A 7101-nucleotide genomic window follows, 5' to 3' on the forward strand; every position below is an offset into this window, starting at 1 on the left:
CCCATAGGAGCATAGTATGCTCTCCTGCTTTGGGGAGGTGGGTGAAGTCGATCTGTCAGTCCTCTTCAGGTTGTCTTCTCTGATGCTGAGGCCCCAGAAGGGCTTGCCTGATGGCTAGGGGATTATTGGTTTGGCATATCCTGCATTGGCAAGATATGTCTTTGATCATGTCCTGTATGCCCTTTCCCTGGAGCAGGGATTCTATCAAAGGGAAGAGCATATCTGCTCCCATATGGAAAGCCTAATGCAGCGGTCACAAAACCTTCCATTGAGAGGTCTCTGGAGTGATGAATCTCCCTTGTGGGCTAATCCACCATCCTTGAGAGTTTTTGGAGGCACCCTGTTGTACTGCCTCTCTACTTCAGCTGGCATATAGGAGGGATTTCCAGCAGACTGTGGGCCTTCCCACAGCAAGAGAGACACAGGTATTGGGGGAAAGAGTCCTCACAGGCAGGCTTAGCCTTCTGATCTGCAAACCAATTACCCAAGGCACTCTTGTCCATCCCCTTTTTTATGACCTGGACAATGGACAACTGCCACTTCAGTTGGAAGGTTTATTGTTTGTTACAGGGTCTTGATATGCTCCTGATATTTTCTTAGGATGTGATCTGCTGAGACAAAATCTCTCTCTGCCATATGGCCTCATGTGCATGGATCACATGGCATACTTGGAATCCATGAAGGTGTACACCCCAGCTCTTGTATGCATAAATAAAAACTTAAAGTAAAAATAAAGAAAAAAAATCCACAGGCTTTGATAAATAGTCACCTCTGGGTTTTCCAATAAGGTAGCCAGTAACTGAGCAGCTGTGAGTCATGTATCCATGTCTGTGCCCTGAGGCCCCAAGAGGGCAGAAAGAACATTCAAGGCATATAGGGTGAGCAGTTGGTGTGCTTCTAGTTTGAGGGCCTCCGGTAAGAGGGCAGCAGCTGCCGTAATCATCTAGAGGCAATCAGGCCATCCACCATCCCTTGCCCACTGTATCTAATTCCTTCTAATACCCCATCGGTTGGTATTGTGTGCCTAACATCTGAGTCAATACTCCCAGCTGAATGCCCTGGTTTTCAAATACAAAAAGTTGAAGTTTTCTCTTGGGGCAAGGCAAGTGCTAGAGCTTGTAGCAGGCCTCTTTGCAGGGACTTAAAAGCTGCCGTGCCTTCTGGTTCCCATGGAATAAGCCCCTTTCCTTCAGGGGAAACCCTTTTAAGTGATTGGTAAAGCGGTAGAGCCCAAAGGTTAACTTTTCGGGTCCATAACCAGCAAAATCCAACCAACCCCTTGGGCCTCCCTGGTGGCACAGGTGTTAAAGACAGCACTATCAAGCTACGGCAGCCGCTGCAGCACGAGTTCAATCCCCATCCATCCAGGGAGTTAACCCATGTGGCACAGCAGACCTCTCCTGCCACGCCTGCTGCTCCCCTCAGCAGTGTATTTCAGTAGATATGCCTGTTCTGCTCCCCACTCTGTCTCTGGTGAATCCCCTCACCCCCTACACCTCTGAACTATACCCCCATTCTTGTATGCATAAATAAATAAATCTTTTTTTATTTTAAAATATTTATTTATTTATTTATTTATGCACACAAGAACGGGGGTACAGGCCAGAAGTGTGGAGGGTGAGAGGATTCACCAGAGACAGAGTGGGGAGCAGAACAGGCAGACTGACTGAAATACACTGCTGAGGGAAGGAGCAGGTGAGACACGAGAGGTCTGCCCCACCACATGGGTAGCTCCCTGGCTGGGGATCGAACTCATGCTGCAGTGGCCATGAATAGCTTCATAGGTTGTGTCTCAACCCCTTGCACCACCAGGGAGGCCCCAAATAAATAAATATTTAAACAAAAAATCTTCAAAAAAAAATCCAACCAACCCCAAGAAGGATCTTAATTGCCTTGTGGCCTTAGAGAGGGGATGGTGGACAATAGGCTCAATTCAAGAGTTGTTCAGGGCCCTTTTTTCCTTAGAAAGTAGGAGTCCAGATATGGGCCTGGGCCCCGGCAATCTGAGCTTTACGCCTCGAGGCTTTGTAACCAACTGCTGCCAAAAGGTCAAGGAGCCTGGATATGATTTCCCAGCACTGATCCTCAGAAGGAGCACCAGTAGGTATTCATGTACTGGATTATGCGAACTTGGTCCTGCAGGCTCAACTTATTTAGATCACTCTAGTCAGTGCCTGTCCAAAGAGGTGGGGACTATCCCTGAACCCTTGGGGGAGGACTGTCCATGTTAATTGGAGCTGTGTCTCTGAGGGACTTCAAAGGCAAAAAGAAACTGCGAGTCAGGGTAAAGGGGAATGCAAAAAAAAAAAAGCATCCTTTAGGTCAAGAACTGAGAAGAAACTGGAGTCACCTGGGATCTGAACCACTGGGGTGTAAGTATTTGGCACTACTGGATGGATGGGCACAACCTCCTGATTGGCTAAAGTATAAGCCCTGCACCAGTCTCCAAGATCCATCTGGCTTCTGTACCACCAATATGGGTGAGTTGCAACCACACCCCGTGAACAGGAGCTGAGGCGAACCCTGCAGGATCCGCCGCGGCGGTGAGCGAACTGCTCCGGGCGCCATTAGAGAAGAAAAAAGACCCCGGGAGACGCGCACACAGCCCGGGCTGCCGGTAAGCCTGCGTGGAAACGCGGCGCGCTCGGCGCGCTTGAAAAGCAAGTGCAGACCTGGATCGCGGCTGCCCAGGTCCCCGCGCCTGCGACCTAGGCTTGCGGGGAGACGACCTAGGCTTGCGGGGAGACGCACGGAGGTCCTCACTGAGGTGAAGGTCCCTCCCTGAGTTAGCAGGAACCAGGCGCCCAGGCACGGGAGCAGTGCAAAAGGCGCCATTCCCGCGCCACTGAACTGGGCTACAGCCCGCGTCCTGGAACTGAGGGCTTTGAACTGAGACCCGGGGCACGAAAATTCGGGGCGTGGTTTCTCCACGACGGTGGGGCACAAGGCAGACACAGCACCCCAAAGCTGTTGAGGTGTACCCTACCATTCCCGCTCTGTTCTCTGTCCCACGGGGTGGGGGGAGGCGAAAAACAGCCCCCCAAGGACAATAGGAGAGATCTCTGGCGCCACCTAGCAACCAGGAAAAAAAAAAGTCACTAACACCCTATAAAACAGGACATTTCTTAAGACTGCTTGAAAAGGGCAGAAGGTTTCTGGAGGACCCAGTGGCCAGCCGGGAAGTTATTCCACGCCAGGCCCCTTCCGACCAGCAGTCTGAGCCCACAGAGGGAGCAGGCACCCACGTCCGGGGCAGACCGGGTGCGCAGAAGAGTGTGCCTGAAACCGGAGGCGCAGGGACTGCATCCCGCTTCGCCATTTGAGAACAGGGACATTTCTTCAGTAAAAACTGCCTAAAACCAGCAGAAAGCTCCCCCAGAAGACAGAGATGGCTCCTGGAAGAGCCAGAGGGGAGCGGAGAAGTTCACCCAAGATGTCAGTCAGTCCGAGCAACACAGTGTCCCAACGCATACGACAAATTAGAAAACAGACAGTAGGGAGTAGAAGAACCACACGCAACCTAAAAACTCCTCAGGAAAGAAGCACACCACAAAAAGAAAACCACTCCCCAGATTGCAACGACAGCAACTTGGAAGAACTTCTGAGCCTTCCAGAAAGAGAATTTAAAATTGCCATGATTAAAAAAGTGATAGATCAGAAGAAGGAAATTGAGTCCCTAAAGAGGAAAGTAAGAGAAATGCAGGAGATCAAAGAATTAATGGAGGAACTAAAGAACTCTGGGAAAAGCAATGAAAGCAGAATAGATGAAATGGAAGAACGAATAAGTAATCTTGAAGACACAGAAATAAAAAGAACCAAAACAGAAAAGGAAAGAGAAGTACGAAGGAAAAAGAATGAAGAAAGACTTCGGGAACTATCTGACTCCATGAGGAAAGGAAATATAAGAGTTATAGGAATTCCAGAAGGAGAGGAGAGAGATGTAGGAACAGAGAAAATATTCATGGATATAATTGAAGAGAACTTCCCAAATGAGAAGAAGGAGCTGAAAATTGATATACAAGAAGCAAGAAGAACACCAAACTTCCACGACGAAAGGAAAAACACAGCAAGACACATAATAGTAAAGCTCCCAAGAATCCAGGACAAGGAAAAAATAATGAAGCTGACAAGAGGGAAGAAACAGATAACATTCAAAGGAAAACCAATCAGGCTGACATCAGACTTCTCTGAAGAAACACTACGGGCAAGGAGAGAGTGGAGGGACATAGTCAACAGACTCCAAGAAAACAGATGCCAACCAAGAATACTCTATCCCGCAAAGCTCTCTTTCCTCCATGAAGAAAGAATATGGACCTTCCCAGACAAAGAGAAACTCCGGAATTTCATTGCGACTAAACCCCCACTCCAAAAAATACTACAAGGAATCCTAAAGCCAGAACCTCAGAGGGACGAATAACAACGAAAGAAGACCAAAAAAAAAAAAAGTTATTAAAAGAATAAATAAATAAAATCAAAGGAAAGACAAACATAATGGCAAATACAGATGCTAACATATCAATATTAACTCTAAATGTAAATGGACTAAACTCTTCAATAAAAAGACACAGAGTTGCAGCCTGGATTAAGAAACAAAACCCAACCTTTTGCTGTCTCCAGGAAACACATTTAGCTACAAAAGATAAAAATAGGCTCAAAGTCAAAGGATGGAAAACAATCCTACAAGCAAATGGGCCAAAAAAGAAAGCAGGAACAGCTATACTTATATCAGATAAAACAGACTTCAAACTCAAAAAAATAAAAAGAGACGCCAGTGGTCACTACATTATGATTAAGGGGACAATACTTCAAGAAGAAATAACACTCATTAACATATACTCACCAAACGAAAGAGCACCAAAATATATCAGACAACTGTTGTCCTCTCTGAAAACAGACATCAGAGAAAACACATATGTAGTGGGAGACTTCAACACACCACTATCAACAATGGATAGATCAACAAGACAAAAAATAAGTAAAGAAACTAAAGCTCTAAATAAGGACCTAGAGCATTTGGGCTTAACAGACATCTATAGAACACTAAACCCAAAAAAAACGGAGTACACATTTTTCTCAAGCGCACACGGATCATTCTCCAGGATCGATCACATACTGGGGCACAAGACAAACATCAACAGATACACCAAGATTGAAATCATACCAACAATCTTTTCTGACCACGAAGGCATCAAACTAGAAATAAATCATAAAAAGAAGGCAAGGAACTATCCTACCTCATGGAGATTAAAAGCCACACTACTGGAAGACCACTGGACTAACGAGGAGATCAAAGAAGAAATTAAAAAATTCTTTGAATTGAATGACAAGGAGGACACCAATATCCTAAATGTATGGGATGCAGCAAAAGCAGTAATAAGAGGAAAATATATAGCAATAGAAGCTCACATCAAAAAACAAGAAAGAACTCAAAGAAACAACCTAATCTCGAAGCTCAAAGATCTAGAAAAAGAACAACAAAGAAACCCCAGAACCAGTAGAAGAAAAGAAATAATAAAAACCAAAGCAGAAATAAATGAAATTGAAACTAAAAAAACAATCCAAAAGATCAATGAAACCAAGAGCTGGTTCTTTGAAAAAATAAATAAAATAGACAAACCCCTAGCCAGGCTCACAAAGGAAAAAAGGGAGAAAGCACAAATACACAGAATCATAAATGAAAGAGGAGAAATCACAACGGACACAGCAGAAATCAAAAGAATAATCAGTAACTACTATGAACAGTTATATGGAAACAAGTTCAACAATCTAGAGGAGATGGACAAATTCCTACAACTCTACAATCACCCAACGCTAGATAAAGAAGAAATAGAACACCTAAACAGACCAATTACAAGCAGCGAAATTGAAATGGTAATCAAAAACCTCCCCAAAAACAAAAGCCCAGGACCTGATGGATTTACAAATGAATTCTACCAAACATTCAGAGACGAATTAGTGCCTATCCTTCACAAACTCTTCCAAAAAATTGAGAAGGAAGGGACAATACCAAACACGTTCTATGAAGCCAATATTACACTAATACCAAAACCGAATAAGGACAACACAAAAAAGGAAAACTACAGGCCAATCTCCCTAATGAACACTGATGCAAAAATCCTCAATAAAATTTTAGCTATCAGAATCCAACAATGTATCCATAAGATAATTCACCACGACCAAGTTGGATTCATTCCAGGGGCACAAGGATGGTTTAACATCCGAAAATCAATCAACGTTATCCAACACATCAACAAAAAGAAATATAAAAACCATATGATAATATCAATAGATGCTGAGAAAGCTTTCGACAAAGTGCAACACCCATTCATGATAAAAGCCCTTGAAATTCTTGGGATACAAGGAACATACCTCAACATCATAAAGGCCATCTATGACAAGCCAACAGCCAGTATCATTCTCAATGGTGAAAAGCTGAAAGCAATTCCATTAAGATCTGGAACAAGACAAGGATGTCCACTCTCACCACTGCTTTTCAATATAATACTGGAAGTCCTAGCCAGAGCAATAAGACAAGAGAAAGACATCCAAGGAATCCAAATAGGAAAAGAAGAAGTCAAACTATCACTATTTGCAGATGATATGATAATATACATAGAGAACCCCAAAATCTCCACAGAAAAACTAATTCAACTCATCAATCAATTCAGTAAAGTGGCAGGATACAAAATCAACACGCAAAAGTCAGTAGCCTTCCTATACACAAACAATAAATCTGAAGAAGAAGAAATCAAAAAAACCACCCCTTTTATTATCGAAACAAAAAAAATCAAATATTTGGGAATAAATCTAACAAAAGAGGTAAAGGACCTATACAAAGAAAACTATAAAACACTGTTAAAAGAAATAGAAGAAGACACAAAGAAATGGAAAGACATCCCCTGCTCATGGATTGGAAGAATAAACATTATTAAAATGGCCATCCTACCAAAAGCAATATACAGATTCAATGCTATTCCAATCAAAATCTCAATGGCATTCTTCAAAGAAATAGAACAATTATTGATGAAATTCATATGGAATCACCAAAAACCCGAATAGCCAAAGCTCTACTGAAAAAAAAAGAAGGAAATGGAGGCATCA

Source organism: Talpa occidentalis, unplaced genomic scaffold (assembly GCF_014898055.3).
Source record: "Talpa occidentalis isolate TD23 unplaced genomic scaffold, MPIMG_talOcc4v2.1, whole genome shotgun sequence".
Taxonomy (NCBI): Eukaryota; Metazoa; Chordata; class Mammalia; order Eulipotyphla; family Talpidae; genus Talpa; species Talpa occidentalis.